Source organism: Lissotriton helveticus, chromosome 1_1, assembly GCF_964261635.1.
Source record: "Lissotriton helveticus chromosome 1_1, aLisHel1.1, whole genome shotgun sequence".
In the NCBI taxonomy this organism is placed as follows: domain Eukaryota; kingdom Metazoa; phylum Chordata; class Amphibia; order Caudata; family Salamandridae; genus Lissotriton; species Lissotriton helveticus.
This window is the reverse complement of record NC_136057.1, coordinates 1,008,833,331-1,008,851,426: the sequence shown is the minus strand read 5'-3', so window position 1 is coordinate 1,008,851,426 and position 18,096 is coordinate 1,008,833,331. Positions and strand designations below refer to the sequence as shown.

General features: G+C 45.2%; 1 protein-coding gene across 1 annotated transcript in view; it reads right to left on the bottom strand.

The window, feature by feature from the left end:
* The window catches only part of LOC144820014 (protein NLRC3-like), a 548,927-nt gene that overhangs the window by 435,419 nt on the left and 95,412 nt on the right, over positions 1-18,096 (bottom strand). The window lies entirely within an intron of this gene.

Here is an 18,096-nt window from a genome sequence, read left to right as displayed (position 1 = left end):
CTCAAAAAAATAATTGTGTTGCACATTTAAATCATCAGCAATTACTTCATTGAATAAGTCTAACATTAATCTGGTGGATTTAGAGTCAGCTAAAATTCTACCTGTTTTGGGCTTTGGTTAAGTGCTTTGCCTTTTTCCCCTTCATCTCTACATGGCAATTAGTATGAATGAAATGAAATTAAATGAAATGAAAGGTAGATTTATAAAGCGAGAATTGCTACCCAGGGGCGTCCAAGCGCTAGGAGCCAACAGAGGTGGCCTGGCAGAATTGCTAGCAGAGAATTAATGAGGGAGGTTGAATAGGAATGTCTTTAACTGTTATCAGTCTTGTTACGACTTTACGAAGGCTCACGACATTCCTGCAGAAAACCCTACTCTGCAACACTCAAGGGAACACCCATGCTCCTAACCCTATGCAGTGCAGGAAGATGTCCATAGTTGTAATAGACATTTAGGATTAGAAAATACTAAAATTCATCTTTGAATCACAATTTAGAAATTCAAAAATAAATCCAACTTCTAATGAATGTACTTCTATTTTCTAGCATGTGCATCTCTAAAACCTTATCTTACTTACAGGACGCAATTTAGTCACATTGCACAATATGACAGGCAGCTTGGCAACTCAGAAATTCAGTTTCTTGAACTAAAAGTTCACGATACTGCCGGACTCTGAGGCTTTGCTATCTGACCATGATCACAAATTCTCTGTTCGAGAGAGGCCAAGAATGCATTGAATAACACTAATTTGGTTCTCAACAAATTTCAGGTCCAAGTCTTGAATATTCTGAACAAAGATTCTGTTCTAAAACCTTTAAGAAGTCAGTGTGACATTGAAAAAGATAAGTCATCAATTAACAGCAATTCTTTTTACCTGCTAACTAATAAAAGAAACAACCTGTTAATGTTTTACTGTGAATTACGTTTGTTTCCAAAAAGGTGTTTGGGATATTGTACTACAAACAAAGAGGGGAGGTAGAGGTAGAGGCTAGGTTTATATGAATGTCAGCAGCCCTACATGCCAAGAACAGATGCATACTGGTAAGTAGCATATTCCGTTTGAGGCATGTGGGCTGCTGAATTCATATCTGTGCATAGACTGAATAGCAGTATCTCCTCTAGCGGCGGCCACCTGTGCCAGCTGCAGCAGTTTGGAAAAGAGTTTTGAGGACAGCCTGGCCTACAGCAGCTTGCTGTTTTGCTTGCACGTCTACACAGTAGTGTTTAGCGAAAGTGTGTATGGTGGACCAAGTGGCTGCCTTACAGATGTCTTCAAGGGGAATATTTCCTAGGAAAGCCATGGATGCCCCCATTTTCCGTGTAGAGTGTGCTCTAGGGGAGACTGTTAAAGTGCGTTTAGCTTTGAGATAACATATTTGAATGCATTTAACTATCCATCTGGCTATTCCTGACTATAGGATTAACTTTGTGTTGTGGTGCAAAAGCAACAAATAGTTGTTTTGTCTTTCTAAATGATTTAGTTCTGTCCACATAATAAAGTAGAGCTATTTTTACATCGAGTGTGTGTAACTCGATGCTCTCTCAGCTACTGATTGTGGATTCTGAAAGAATACTGGCAGTTCAATTTCTTGATTGATATGGAAATTGGATACAACTTTAGGCATGAATTTGGGGTTTGTTCTAAGAACCACCCTGTTAGCATGTACCTGCATGAAAGGTTCTTGAATTGTTAGTGCTTGTAATTTGCTCACTCTTCTGAGTGACGTAATGGCAACTAAGATGGCAACATTCCACGTTAAGAATTGTAATTCGTATGAGTGTAAAGGTTCGAAAGGAGGTCCCATGAGTCTGGTAAGCACTATGGGGCCGATTATGATCCGCCACCATAGAGAAGGAGGGACCGTCCGCAGGGGCAGCGGCGGTCCCTCCGTGCAAATTAGGATGTGACCGCCACCCTGGCGGTCACATCCTGTATTTTTATCATTGCGGCGGGTGCTGCTTGAAGCAATGAAAAAAATGTAAGTTGTGCATTTGCATGCATTTGCATTTGCATTGCTCGCGGTGCCTGCCGCTTTGTGCAGGCAAATGCAGGGGGGTACCATAGGTACCCCCCATGTGCACCCCCACCCCCCCTTCACCCCTGGTGGCCCGCAACGGGCCCCCAAACACAAATCCGTATGCCTTTACACGGCGGAAATGCCTCCGTGTAAAGGCATCTTTCTGCAGACATCCTAATATGGCTGGCGGTGTCTGATAGACACCGCCAGCCATGTTAATGCTTTTACGCCGTGGGCGGAATCCGCCCACGGCAGAGAAGCGGAGGACAGATAGTAAAACCCACCAGCCATCCTAATATGGCGGTGGGTCTTTCAAGGCTTCGCGGCAGATTTCCCGCATCAATCCGGGCAGGCGGTGGCTTCCGCCGGCCCGGTGGATGCGGGAAATCCGCAATCGTAATAGGCCCCTTTATTTAGATTCTAGACTGGGGAAGAGAGGTGTCTTGGAGGGATCACCCTCTTTAAACCCTCCATGAAGGCTTTGATTGCTGGTACTCTAAACAGCGAAAGGTGTTGCCTGTTTTGAAGGTATGCTGCTATAGCAGCAAGGTGTAGTCGAATAGAAGAGTATGCTAAGTTACTTCTTTGTAAATGCAGCAGGTAACATATAATGTTTTGTATGGAAGTGTCTAATGGGTTGATTTGGTTATTGTTGCAGTAAATAACAAATCTCTTCCATTTAGCTGCATAGCACGCTCGTGTGGTTGGTCGTCTTGCCTCCCTAATGATGTTCATGCAGTCTGGGGGCAAGTTAAGGTATCCAAACTCTACGATTTCAGGAGCCAGATCGCTAGGTTCATCTGATTGGGATCTGGGTGTCTTATTTCTCCATGGTTCTGAGTTAGAAGATGGAGAGCAAGGCAGTACTGAAAGTTCTAGGAACATTGTGTACCATGGTTGTCTCGCCCATGTGGGAGCAACTAGGATTAGTGTGAGAGTGTTGCCGCAGTTTCCGTGCCACCAGTGGGATCAGCGGTGCTGGGGGAAAAGCGTACGCAAATTTGCCTGACCAGTTCATCCATATCGCATTGCCCAGTGACAACGGATGTGGGAACCTAGCGGCAAAGTACTGGCATTTGGAGTTTTCTTTTGTGGAAAACAGGTCTACCTCTGGGTGACCCCACTCTTCGAAGAATGGCTGGAGAACTTGGGGGTGAATCTCCCATTTGTGTATTTGTTGGTTGTGCCTGCTGAGCAGGTCGGCAATCTGATTGTCCTTCCCTGGAAGGTGTTCTGCGAGGAGAAAAATGTTCTTTGGAATCGCCCATTTCCATATGCTTTGTGCCAGATGGGACAGCTGTGGAGAGTGCGTTCCTCCCTGTTTCTGGATGTAGTACATTGTGATCATGTTGTCCGTTCGGATCAACACCGTCTTGTTGTACAAGTATTTCTGAAATGCTTTTAGGGCTAGGAATATTGCTAGCAACTCTAGTTGGTTGATATGCAGCTGTTTCTGTTTGTTTGTCCAGAGCCCTTGTACTGTGCACTGAAGGAGATGGGCTCCCCAGCCTGTCAGTGATGCGTCCGCTGTTAGTACTAGTTGTGGAACCGGCTCTTGGAACAGTCGCCCCTTGGAAAGGTTTTGTGGGTTCCACCACTGCAGAGAGTCGTGAGTGCGATTGTCTACCAACACTAGGTCTTTCAGTTGTCCACGAGCCTGGTTCCATTGCCGTGCTAGGCATTCCTGTAATGGGCGCATTTGGAGTCTGGCATGGGGGACAATGAATATGCAGGAGGCCATCATGCCTATGAGCTGCATGAAGACTTGAGCTGGCAGGGAGTGTTGTGGCAGGAATTTGTGAATGAGTATCTGCATGCTGGCTATCCTTGCTGAGTTTGGATATGCTTTTGCCACTGAGGTATTTATAGTGGCTCCCAGGTATTGCTGGTACGTGGGAAGGTTGCAGATGCGATTTTGTGTAGTTGATAGAAAAGCCTAGGCTGTGTAGCAACTGCATTGTTTGGGACGTGTGTGCTGCAAACTCTTGGTACAATTTTGCTTGTATTAGCCAATTGTCCAGGTAAGGGTACACATGGACGTGTTGCCTCCTGAGATGTGCCGCCACTGTCGCTAAGCATTTTGTAAACACTCTTGGAGCCGTGGTAACCCCGAAGGGCAAAACCTTGAATTGGTAGTGTTGACCTTCTATTGTGAACCTGAGGTATTTTCTGTGGGCTGGATGGATGGGTATGTGGAAGTACGCATCCTTGAGGTCTAGTGTTGCTAGGAAGTCTCCTTGCTGTAGCAAAGGGAGCACTTGTTGTAGTGTGATCATATGGAAGTGCTCCGACAGTTTACATTGATTTGGGGGTCCGAGGTCCAATATTGGTCTGAGGGAACCGTCCTTCTTTGGAATAAGGAAGTATAGGGAGTATACTCCTGTCCCTTGTTGGTGGAAAGGGACTTGCTCCATGGCCCCCTTTTTCAGCATGCAGTTCACCTCTAGCAGGGTGATGTGTTCTGTGGACATAGGACGATGTCTCGGTGGTATGTTTGGTGGCGTAGAAGTCAGTTCTAGGCAATAACCAGACTGGATCATTTCTCTTACCCACCTGTCCATGGTAATTGCGTGCTAGACAGGTAGGAACTGCTGTAGTCTGCCTCCGACCGGTGTTAAGTGGTCTGGAGGCAGCGTAATGAAGTCACTGTTTTGTCGCAGTGGAGGCCCTGGTGTTATTGCCTCCATGCCCTCTTCCCTTATTACTGTTACCTCTGTATCCTCCCCTGGTTGTGTTCTTATTGAAGGAACCTTGTGTGTTACTTTTGTATGAGGCAGACGTTTGCGAAGCATTCCCTCGTGTATTTGCTCTGTATGAGGAGCGTCGAAAGGAGCCCCTATGTTGCAGAAATTGCAATGCACCCATAGATTTTGCGGTTTCTGTGTCCTTTTTCATTTTGTCCAAAATGGTGTCGACAGCAGGGTCAAATAGAAAATCTGGATTGACAGGTTGGTTAAGAATGGTGGACTGCACCTCATTCTTAAAACCGGAAATACGCAGCCATGCATGTCTGCGTAGCAGGACGCTAGTATTAATTGACCTAGCTGCGGTGTCTGCAGTGTCGAGCGCACATTTGATGGAGGCGTTTGATATGAACTTTCCCTCTTGGATGAGATCATTGGCTTGTGCTTTAAAAGGCTCGGGTAGGTGTGGCATAAGGCTTTCGAGCTGATCATAGTGCGCCCTGTCATAACGAGACAGTAGGGCTTGTGTATTAGCAATCCTCCATGAGTTGGAGGCTTGTGCAGCTACCCTTTTGCCTGATGCCTCTAGAATTTTTGACTCTTTGTCAGGGGGAGGTGCTTCCCCTGTTGTCTGAGAGTTGGCTCTTTTTCGTGCGTTAGCAACCACCAGAGAGTCTAGTGGCCACTGGCCCTTGATGTAAGTAGGGTCTGTGGGAGCTGGCCTATACTTTTTTTCTATTCTGGGATTGATTACCCGTGCCCTGGCTGTATCCTTAAATATGTCAGGTGCGTGTTTTAGAACTCCCTTCAGCATGGGAAGCGTTTTGACACTTTTTTCTGCAGTAGTGAATGTGTCAAACAGGAAGTCTTCCTCCACAGGGTCACTATGCATGTCCACATTGTGGAATTGTGCTGCCCTGTCTTTGAGTTGGTTGAAGACTACTGTGTCGTCTGTAGGTGACGGCTTAGTAGGATAAGTGGGTACATCAGGGATGGGATGGGTGTCATAAGGGTCTGTTGGCTCTTCCCAAGGTTCCTCTTGGTTAGGATCTTGTGGTAAATCATATTGAGGCTGTGGCTCATACCCTGTGTCCCCCTCATCGTCCCCGTGGTGAGAAGGTGAGGAAGGAGCAAAAGGTGTGGTAGGCATGATAGGTTGAAAGGGCTGAAGGGTCTTGAGGGAGAAGTCCCAAAGTCCTTTTTCTTCAGTGGAATAGGTGAATCGGGTTCAAAGTCCAAAGGCCTCTTTTTCCTATGCAGGATGGTAACTTTACCAGTCTCTGGATTAATGGATATTTTAGCTTGGTTTTCTGATGGATCTGGGTGGAATAATTCTTCCTCTACAGTCCTGAGTTTAGTGTTAGACTTTTTCGGGTCAGTAACACTTGGTTTTTCGATGACTTTTGGAGTTTTGTTGGACTTTTTCGGCTCGGGCCCTGATTTCGGGTCGACGAGTGGTTTCGGGTCGACCGGAACTTTCGGGTCGACACGTTTTTTGTGCTCTGTAGACTTCTTTGGATGAGTGTCTTTCACCGAGTCGATGTTCTTTTTTGGATCGACTGGTGTCTTAGGAGCCGTTATCTTTGGGTCGATAGGCTTGTCCGGCTTCGATACTGATTTCGGTATGGCACCGGTTGTCGAGTCGACGGTTTTCGGAACAGCAGGCTTGTTTTCGGTGCCCTTTGGCTGTGTGCCTTTGTTCGGGTCGACCAATTTTTTGGGTCGACGGTTTTTGGCTGAACGGCCTTTGTGGGGTTGACAGTCTTCTTTGGCTCAACGCTTTTTGGCTGTGCGGCCTTTTTTAGATCGACGCCCTTCGGGTCGGTGACCTTCTTTGCCTCTGGAACCTTCTTCGGGACGATGGTACTGGCCCTGGGGTTTCTGAAGGTTTCGGTTTCAGTTTCGATTTCGGAGCCGAGTCGGGAGGCGGGGCTGGCGAAAGTTTTTTATGGTCTTGGCTAAGGCCTTTTGGCGATGCCTCGACCGGAGCCTTTGGTAACGGGTTAGTTGGTGTCGGGGGTAGTGTGCTCACGATTTGCCCCGACGGGATTTCGTCGTCGGAGTCAGAGTAGTCCTCGACTTTGACGATTTCTAGGTCCGAGTCTGGGGCATCCTGTAGATCCTGGTCATCATTGAAGATGTTGTCCGGTTCCGGTGCCTGTCGCTGCATTTCTTGCCTAGCAGCCCGTCGGTTTCGTATAGTTTTTTGGGATCGAAACTGGGCGTAGGCTGGGCAGGTTTCTTCCCTATGGTCTGGGGAAAGGCACTTGTTGCATACTGAGTGTTTATCAGTATGTGGGAACTTGGAGTGGCATTGTGGGCACCTTTTAAACGGGCTTCTTTCCATCGACGGTCGGCTCACGTGGCGTCGAAAAGGCCCAACGGCCCGCGTCGACGACCGAATCGAGATGGAAGTTTGGATCGAGTAGAGAGGTACCGAACGAGAACAATACCGACGAAGTCGAAGGCCTTTTGGCCTTTAGAAACGTTTTGTTTTCGATTCCGAGTTGGAGTATAGGAGTTTGCATCCAAACCCAATGGCGGAAAAAAACAATATGAGGATGGAGAAGATGCCCATGCGCACTGTATTCCAGGGGAGGAGTCACCTATCTCGTGATACTTCGAAGACTCTTCCAAGACAACAAAGTGTAATCACCTGGACCCAACACTAGGCGGCGATCTATGCCCAGATATGAATTCAGAAGAAAGGAGGGGTTTGGCTCTGTGGGAAAGAGGGTAGGTAGGGCCTATTGTGACACCGAAAAGAAGGGGATTTACCTATGCCTCTTGTAAGCACAATTATACCAACATTAATGTTCAGCAAAGAGAAAACCACATCAATTAGTTAACTCAGACATTTAATTTATGTCATTTGCTTTTGAAATTTGTCTGTTTTGGTTTTTTTTAAAAACAAGGAAAGATGCATAATCAACTTCACATTGAGCAAAACATAATTTTTGCAAGGGAAAAGCAAGAAAAACAAACAATGTATACAATTAATGAATAGAAACAAGTGAAAATGTGCATACAAATTGTATCAGTGATCAACAGTTATCTCAACAGTTATCTCAAAAACAGTGAAAAACAGTGAGGAAAAACAGTATCATCAAGTCATATGCAAATTATGAATTAAGGGGTTAAGTCTTATTCACTACCAGCCCGACTTCCTGTCACAATGTTATTGCTAGAGTTCATTTTATGTAAAAACAGGAATGGGAACCCAAAAATCAATTTGGACAAACACAATGACTTATTGCCGAACTCTAGCAATAACATTGTGACAGGAAGTCGGGTGTGTAGTGAGTCTGCTGGCACGTGATTGGCTGATGGGCCTGGCCCAGGAGTGCCTGGGCCTGCTGGTGGATGGACTGTCTGTTTTGAGTAGGACGGGGTCTGCAGGGCCCCGGAGGAGGGGGTCTGAGTCAGCCGTAGATGAAAGGCCCCCATCTGCTGTTAGGGAGGGGAGGAAAGAGCGTCTGGTGGAACCAGGCTGTGCCTGTCGGCCAACCCCTGATGGCTCTCCCTCCTGCTGGCCCACTGTCACCTCTGACCTGAGGCTGACAGGAGAGGGAAACCAGATACACCCAGGGCTAAGGGGCTCGCTTACACAAAGACTTCAAAAGACTTCAAAGCCTTTTCTGTGTTTAAGAAGGGGCTGTGTTCCCTTCCAATTTGTTCTTGTCTTGTTCTGTTGCTGACCTGAATCTACCCGAGGCGGGCGCTGCCCAGCCCCTGGAGGCTGGAGGACTTCTGGGGGACCCCTCTGCCCTGCAAAGGGCTGATGGGGGACTCTGCCCAGCCCCTGGATGCCCTGATGGACTGCTGGGGGACTCTTCCTGACTGTCCCCCTGCCTGCTGCATTTCTTGGAAGACTTTGCTGGTCAATAGCGCTTAGGAGCGCTTTATTTGCCTTTCCTAGCGCTTGGGAGCGCTTTGCCTATTTTTCTAGCGCTTTATTGCCCCCAAGCGCTGGAGAGCGCTTTATTTGTATTTACAGCGCTACTTGGCCCCAAACGCTTAATAGCGCTTCAACTTTTATTGGGTTTGGTTTTGTATCGAGGGTGCCACCCCTCGGATCATGGTTCCCCGCCTGCCTGCCTAAAAAGGAGGGCCGCTGCGCTGCCCGCAGCGACCCGGAAGTGGTCGGCCGGCCGGCCGGCCAATCCCAGCGCGGCCGGCCGGAAGTCCCGCACCCGCAGTCGGCGGGGAGAAGAAAGGAAGGCGCGGGAGATGGCGGCGGTTGACGGGGCTCCTCTCGGCTGAGGGAGCCCCAGGGAGACGAGGCGACCGGTTGGCAGGGCTCCCGTGTGCCGAGGGAGCCCTGCAGAGAGGAGAAGACTCGTGGTCTGATGCTGGGGGCTCCCGTGTGCGGAGGGAGCCCCGGCGAGGAAGAGAGAAGGCCGGCGCGAGGCTCCCCGCATGGAGGGAGAGCCTCGAGGAAGCAAAGACCTGCCGTTGCCCCGCCCGCGAGGGGCTGCCGGTGAGTCTGGGCAGAGTGGGGCAGAAGAGAGGAGGGGCGCCGGGGCACGGTGACAGTGTCCGCCCCCGCAGTGGCGCGAGCTCGCGCCTGCTGCCAGTGCGAAGCCCCGAGGGCTTCAAGGGCGGCCCCAGTTGGTAGTGGGTCGCCCCAGCGTTTTGCGAGCCCAGAGAGGCTCAAGGGGCCTCATCTTGTTGGACGAGCCCCGAGGCTCGTAGGGGCATAATTGACTTTGGTGCATCTAGGGCGGCCCCAGTTGGCAGTGGGTCGCCCCAACGTGTGTGAGCCCAGAGAAGCTCAGAGGGGCCATATTTTGTTTAAGAGCCAGATGGCTCCAACGCCCCCCCAGCTGTTTCAGAGCCTGTGTGGCTCCAACCTTTTGCGCAGTTCGTTCTAGGGCCAGTGAGGGCCCCGGCGCAGTTTTGAATCTCCAGCTGCCCAGCAATTAGTGGGCAGCTGCACCGTTTAGGCAATTTCAGGAGAGAGTCCCTGTGTGGGACAGCGAGGGCACAGTGGTGCCCGGCCTTCCCAGCTGCGCAGCACTTAGTGCCAGCTGCAGCGTTTAGGCCCTTGTGTGTGTTCCCAGGTGCCCAGCAAGTAGTGGGCACCTGCTACGTTTAGGCCCCTGACATTGAGACTCAGGGCGTGCTAGCCCCAACAAGGCCAGTTGGCCTAGGGCCTGCCACAGGTGGTGGCTTATGTAGGTTGTGCGCAATTGTATGGTTCTTGCACCTCTGAATGTGATTTCTTGCATCATGTCTTATTCCTGCACCTCTGAATGTTTGTAGACATCATGTGACTTTTGCGCTACTGTATTATTCTGGTACCTCTGAATGTATTTTTATTTCATCATGTGCTTTATTCTTAACACCGCTGAATGTGTAGGTTTATGCATTATGTGTTTTTCTTTATTACTCCTCTGAATGTATATTTATGCATCATGGGTAATGCGTTCTTTCTTAGACCCCTAAATGCTGTGTGATACTTAGGTGCTTTTCCTTTACTACTCCTCTGAATGTGTTTCATACATCATGGGTAATGTGTTCTTGCTTAGACCCCTAAATGCTGTGTGATACTTAGGTGGTTGTTCTTTTTAGTACAGGTGGTCCTAGTGAGGTCCTGGTCCCCTGCGTGACAGTCTCCTAAGGGGTTTAGGGTTGCGTAGGTGGTACTTACCTGTTCCCAGTAGTTGCTGGAGGTGATCTATAACTGTTACTTTGTGCTACAGTGAAGTTTATATACTTTTATTCTAATTACTGACAAGTATTTCTATATCTGCAAAGTGTTGATTCAGACAGTGGCCCATGTGGCCCTGTCTTGTAAATAATCCCTTGTGAATATTGCCGTGCCAGTTGGCACAATGTACATGTGTGGTTTCTATCTGATATGTTTTGACAATACAAAAGTTATTTTAATATAACCTGGTGTGGAGTCTCTTTTGTGGTGTACCTAGTATGTTGTTGCTGTTGTGCGCTGACGCAAATGCTTTACACATCGCCTCCGAGTTTAGCCTAGACTGCTCGTGCCAAGCTACCTAGAGGGTGAGCAGGGGTTATCTTGGCGTGTGACTTCCTTGCCCTGACTAGAACGGTGGTTTCTGCCTGGCTTTGGCATCAGCCTTAGCCTACCAGAAATAGCCGGTTCTAACACCTATGCTTCCAGGGCTTTATCTCCAGCTGAGGAGAGGTTCTCAGTGATCTAAAGGGAAACGTTGGCTGTTGTTTGGGGCCTGGAACATTTTAGATGTTTTGTGTGGGGTTTGCATGTGGATGTAAGGTGTGATCATAAACCATTGGTAAAGGTCCTTTCCCCTGAGGGTTTATTAACCCCTCCTGTGCTCATGACGAGCTCAGTTCGTCATGACCGCGCCGGTTTAATGGAACGCTCGCATGCTGGGCTGATAGCTCTGCTGTGCTGAGCGTTCCATTGAAACGGGCACGGTCTTGATGAGTTCAGCTCGTTATGAGCACCGGAGCGCTGTGGCTCATGACGAGCTGAGCTCGTCATGAGCACCGGGGGGCTGTGCGCGCCACCCCGTCCCCCAGCACAGCAGGGGAATAGCCCCAGCAGTGAAGGGGTTAAATGCTACTCCAAGGATTGCCAGAATATCGGTCAGGTTGTTAGATTATCCTTATACACTTTCTTATATTCCTGGTGTTAAAAATCAGGTAGCGGACTGTTTGAGCAGATTACCCTTGCCACTAATGTCTTCAACTGAGAATTGGGATGACCTACAGGTTGCTGCTGTTGATTTTAAAAATGAAGATAACTCCTTGAGTCCACAAGAATGGGAAGAGAGTGTAGGTAAAGATGAGCTTCTTGTCAAGGTTAAGAATTGTATTGTGAATGGATGGCCAGGGAAAGGCACATTGAATGAGGAGGTAAAGCAATTCTGGGAGGTACGTAATGAATTGTCTCTTAAGGATTGCAATATTTTGCGTGGTGGGAAGATTGTTCCACCAAAGGAATTAAGAGAAAGAGTGATTCAACTGTGTCATGAAGGGTACCTTGGTATAGTAAAGACTAAAAAATGCCTGAGAGAACTATACTGGTGGCCAGGGGTTGATTCAGAAGTTGAGAGAGCAGTTAGAACATGTTCTGCTTGTTTAAATTCTGATAAGTCTCAGAAGGTTAGTACACCTCCCTTATGTCCTATTCAGTGTCCGGATATGCCTTGGGAAACTTTAGGTTTTGATATCACAGGACCTATTTCAAAGGATGGTGGCAATTTGCATATCTTGGTCGCTGTGGATTATTTCTCAAAATGGCCTGAGATTAAGATTGTTGACAGAGCTGATTCAGAAAGTGTTTTGGAGTTCATGGATTAATTATTCCAGAGAGAAGGTTTACCTAAAAGCATTATTACAGATAATGGTGTTCAGTTCAAGTGCCATAGGATGGAAGAGTACTTAAAACGTAATGGTATTTTTCATAGGGTGTTGTCTCGTCGTATTTTTCATAGGGTTTTGTTGCATCAAGAAAAGTATAAGAAACGGTTTGACTCCAAGCATAATACTAACATTGTGATTTTGGAAGTTGGAGATGTAGTAAGAGTAAAGTTACCGTTTAAAGTAAGGAAGGGTCAGAATACATTTTCTATTCCGTTAAAGGTGATGGAGGTTTTTAAGAATTCTGCCAGATTATCTGATGGTAAAGTGTGGCATTTAGGTAGGATTGTTAAAAGCAGGGAAAATTTGGATGAGGCCCATAGGAATCAATGTCAATTACCGAATCGGTAAATACAGATTCTGTAAAAATACCGAATTTGCAAGGGGGACAGGGTGTCACTTTGACACCCTGTTGCACCCCTGATTCTGGCTTGTGTGCCATGGTAAATAACGATTCGGTAAGGGCCTGTGGCACTGATTACAGTGCCACCTACATGTAGATTTACCGATTCGGTAAATATACCGATTCGGTATTTTACCGAATCGGTAAATTTACAGAATCGGTAAATATACCGATTTGTCACATTTTCAGGCCCCTACATTTCCATCTGCAAATACCGGTGGGTAACGGCCGAAATCGGCCGTTACCGACCGGTATTTGCCTTCCTACATCTGGCCCTATATTACTAAAAAATGTTTTTTTTTGTTTTTGTTTTCTCTGTTTATGTTGGTAGGGGGTGGTGTTTTGTTTAAGAGAAATCTTAAAAGCAATCTAGAAATCTTAAAAGCAATCTTTAGATCATCTTGACTATTCTTGTTAGGATGAATGTTTTTTTTTTCACATAATACTGTTGTTAGAACAATATGTTATTTTTTCACATTGTATAGTATTTATATTGTATGAACTTTCAATTGTCAAAGGAAGGAGATGTGTTGTGTTTTGCACTGGCGCTTTAATTGTCACGAGCTGCCTCGTGTCTTATCACTGATGACACATGGATGTTCCATGTGTCATCGGTGATCAGTTGGAGCAGCAACAGATTGTAGCAGCAGCTGTGCCGAGTTGCTTAAGCGATGTTGGCCTGATATCTTTGTACTTTAATAAACCTACTTTGGAAACTTACTGATTCCGGACATATTTACACAACAGTATCACACAATAATCGAAAGATTCGAAGAAAACCTGCCCAGGGAGTCGGTGTGTAGGATACAGCGTGTTTCCACTGTTATCGCTCAATAAGAAAACAAAAATTCCTAGAGACCCTTCACTCACCAGGGTTGCCCCTTGGTGGCATGCTCCATAAGTGAGATTCATGCCAATCCTATACGGATCAAGGCATGCTGCGACTTGGCGATTACATAGGAGCACTTGTTGTTGTATTAAATAATAATCTATTATAATTATTTAATACACCAATAAGTGCTCCTGCGTAATCAGAGCACATATTGTTGTGCTATATTATAATCAGATTCAAAATGCTTTATTCGGTATATATATGTATATGACCATATAGCAACAAAACAGCAAAACATAAAATAGTACATATACAAAATATATTCAGCCCATGAATATCAACAACAATTCCTAAATCATCAAATGCCAATACATAATAAAGTGCAATTTATCTTTATAAAGCATGTGCAAAATTTGCAGTAAAATGACACATGCTAACAATTAATAGAAATATGTGCAAAATTAGCATTCGGAAAGTGCAATAGTCGTCTTTTAGTTTATGTGCAAAACTAGCAATGATAAAGTGCATAGGAATTGGGACACCGATTAAAAAGATTAAAATACAAAATTCACAGTGTCACTAGTGCGCCGAGAATAAAATAGACTTAAAGCACAAATCTAAAATTCATAATGTCACTAGTGCACTAAACACATAGTATGGCAGGGGGAGTTATTGTCTTTCCCTGTTATAATAACATAAGACATTTAGTACAGTTTGTTCATAAAATCATCGATTTCCGTGCAGATATACATTTTAAAATGTATGTTGCTACGCAAAAACATATATCTGGGCTCTGCAGGTTAAACATTATCTGCATGGCTATCTTAGTGCATCATAGTTTATTAGATAAAAGGATGGGTTTTAAATAAAATTTCCTTAATGAAATATAAAATTTGCAAAACAACATATAATGACAGCTACTCTGTTTGGATATACCGTCACAAGGGCAGGGAAAGGTGCTGTGCTGGTTAATCAGAGGGAATGCCACTAAATGGTGCACAATGCCCAGGCGTAAGTGAGTTAATACAAAACGGTGTAGGCTTTTTGTAACTGATGTTAGGTATAATTGAAAGCCTTCGCTTACGCTATACTCCTGATGAAGGGTAAAAGTTCTTGGTTTCGCGCATTCGATGGATCTAATATTTTCCATATGTTTTAAAAAGGATACTGCAAGCTCTTTTTTGGATACACAGGCCACCGACTCAGGTTCATGAAAAGCATCGATTTCGTAGAGTGTTTTATACCAATATTTGATATGGCCAAGCCATGGTATACGTGAACAATAATCGAGCCTTAAACAGTCAGTTATCACGTCCTGGGTAAATTTAGTTTCCGTTTTTGACCAGATTGATCGCCATAGGGCCAATGGGCGCAGAGCTGTTAGATCCTTGACATGATTTACGCCCACTTCCCTATGGATTATCACAGAGGAGGCTGAGGCCGGGGCACATAGCAAGCGTTTCAGAAATGAGTTCTCCTCATTCTGAATTAGCTTGTCACTTTGAGTATTGTAACCCCAGACGGTAACAGAATTTTTTGACGGTTTCTAATTTATCCCCATCGAAATAGAAAGTCCTGTTTTTCCTAGTCTTCTTCCCGCATGACATTACGAATGTTTTACCTTTATTTATTATCAATTTCCTGCTATTTATGAAGGTCTGAAATTTATTAATAAGGCATTGCAGGCCATTTTGGGTACGAGACAGGAGGACCGCGTCATCCGCGTACAGCAGTATTGGAATGGGGTTGCCATTAATAGTAGGGGCATCTGCTGGAATAAATCTAAGGGTTTGGTTAATTTGGTTTATAAATAAAGAAAATAAAAGGGGTGCCAAAACACATCCTTGCCGAATGCCTCTATTAATCTTAAAAAAGGGGGCACATTCACCAGCTCTACCAAATCTGACTTTACTAGACAAATTTTCGTAAAGTCTCGCCAAAAAGTGGATGATCTCGGCTGGTGCTCCCATATCTAATAAAACTGACCATAAAAGAGAATGTTCAACTAAATCAAAAGCAAAACTCAAATCAGCAAAACATAAAAATAGGTTACCTTCTTTAGCTTTTGTATATTTGCTAGCAATAAGCTCGAGGTTTACGCACTGCTCCATCGTTCCCAACCCCCTTCTGAATCCGTACTGCACTGGTGATAAAATAGCGTTTTCTTCAACCCAGGTTTCCAATCTCTCTAAGAGGACTCTACTGAGAACCTTAATTGACGAGTCCAGAAGGGAGATGGGACGATAATTGCATGCCTCTGACCTCGAGCCTTTCTTAAATAGGGGAACAATGATCGACTATAACCCATTTTCAGCAGCAGCATTGAATAAACGTGTCAATAGGGGTGCCCATAGATCCATTTCGTGCTTATAGAGGTCCACTGGTACCCCGTCGGGGCCCGGGGCTTTACCACCCTTGCTTTTTCTAAGTCCCTCATATACCTCATTCAAGCTGATATTTAACTGCATTCTCTGCCATTTCGATTTATTTTCTTTGATTGTATCTAAAATTAACCCATCTGAATTAAAAATCCTAGAAAAATGAGCTATCCAGGTGCTACAACTTACATGGGAGATTATTTCGGGAATATTTTCATTTTTTTAAAAAAGGACAATTGATTGTTTCCCAAAATAACTTGTGATTTTTAGTAGATGCCGCCATATCCAGGTTAGACCATGTCTCGTCTTGTAGCTCCTTTTTTCGCCTAGCTAACGAGGTCTTATAGTTGTGGCGATCTTCCCTGATTTTTACTATATCTCTGGGCTTAACATCTAAGGCCCCTTTTAATTTAGTTAATGCCTGAGCAGAGTTTTTGTCAAACCAAACCACCTTGGTTTTCCTCGGCCTCCGGCTCCTAGCAGTCAATAAGTCCTCAATTACCACATTTATTTTTAAAAAGTTAGTAAGGAGACTAGCAGGAATCACCTCAACACCTAGACAGTAGATTACTTCTGCAGCACATTTATAGTGAACATCCACCATGAGTTGGTCGGGGTTAGTGTTGGCCCATTTTATTCTCATGCCATTCGGTCTTTCGGCTGTAATCCCTTGAATATATCTCCCGTCGGTATAGGTTTTACGCCCCCAACCATATAATGTAAGTGAAATGCTGTTGTGATCACTCACAGTTTGCTCAACCTCCCATAAATTAGAGTAGGCAGAGTCACAGGACACGAGAACATGGTCAATGTTAGAATGGGCATCCCTTCCTTTGAATGATGGACATTCTCTGTTGTCGCTATTTTTTGTACAATCCAACAACTCCAAGTCCATTTTCGCAACTAAGTTGTTTAATGCATTTCCGAAAAAAGTATGAGGAAATGATTGTATGGAGTGCCGTCTCTACTATCCTGCTCACCTAGATGACCGCAAATCCCTTTTTGTGCATATTTACAAGCTTGTATATTGAAGTCTCCTGCCCAGACGATAACTGGTAGATCTCTGGATTGCGATAAGGTTCTTTCAATTTCCCTCCCTATGTCTTGTATTATCAGTTCCTGATTAGCTCCCAAAATGTTATTATAAAAATGTATTATAACCAGGTCCCTACCTTTTCCATGTTCTAGACGCAATATCTGTGCGTACGGGGCAACCTCAGAGCAACTCCCAAATTTAAACTCAGTGAGCTTGGTTGATACCAAAGTTAAAAGCCCACCTTTTGCCCTACCCGCTACGGGTGTTGCTGCAGCTAGATGATATGATATTTACCCCTCCACATGAATTTGTTCTCTAAACCATGTCTCCTGTAGACAGATTATATCGTACCCTCGGGTAATAAAGCTCTTCCAGAATGGGGTAGTAAGTTTTCCAGCAATACCCGCAATATTCCATGTGGTGATGTTGAGACCTTCATCGTTAGTGTTATATGGAATAGTGTGGGGTTGGACTTTTGCTGAACTGTCCATTGAACTGGCATCTATAGCTGGAATTGTATCACATTGGACTGTCGTTACAGATGTATACATGCCACCTCTCACTGATCCCTCATCAGTATCCACATCAGCTTTATTTAATCCGGCCGCCTCAGGGTCGGTTTCAGATCTAAACAAAGTCTCCTTGGAGGGGGCTGTGCGTCCCTGAAGGACCTTTCCCTTACTATCCATTTTTTCAATATCTACATACAAGAATTCGGGTTGATCACTAAGTCAATCTATCTCGTCTATCGGGTCGAATGCCTGAAATCTGTTGTAAGTGGGAATTAGAAAGTTGTCCCTGTACTTAGGTAAGGTAGTAAAGTTATGGGCTATGTTATGGTAGTCAACTCTGGGATGATCAATCATTCGCACTTTATGTTGCTTGCCTGACTGGCCCCTATAAAAATAATCTAACAGGAGTAGAGTAGTATTATATTCCCAATTGGAGGGCAATGGCGCATTTAAAATTGAGTCCCTGGCCCATTCTGGTGTTCTGAAATTGATAACGATACAATCGCCATCAATTTCCTTTTTACTGGGACACAACCAGCCCACTCTCTGAACCATTACTATCTGATTCGCCCCGTGCAAGGGGAAACCACAGTTTCTAGAAAGCCAGTGTAATGTTTCGTTTTTGAGCGTTACTTGATTTTCAAATTGAGTGGGCTTTAGTTTTGGAACATTAGCAAGAATCGCTACGTAAGCACTGCTTTCAGGGGGTAAATTTATAACCGCAGGAATTACATTACATGTTTTTTGCACAGGGACTGCCCTACTTGAATTAATAAGTTCTGGGCTAACTTTCTTGGGCTTTTCTGCAGTAACTATTTGCCCCGTATTTATTGTAGGGCCATTAGGTTCTACTTTTTCCGGGATAATG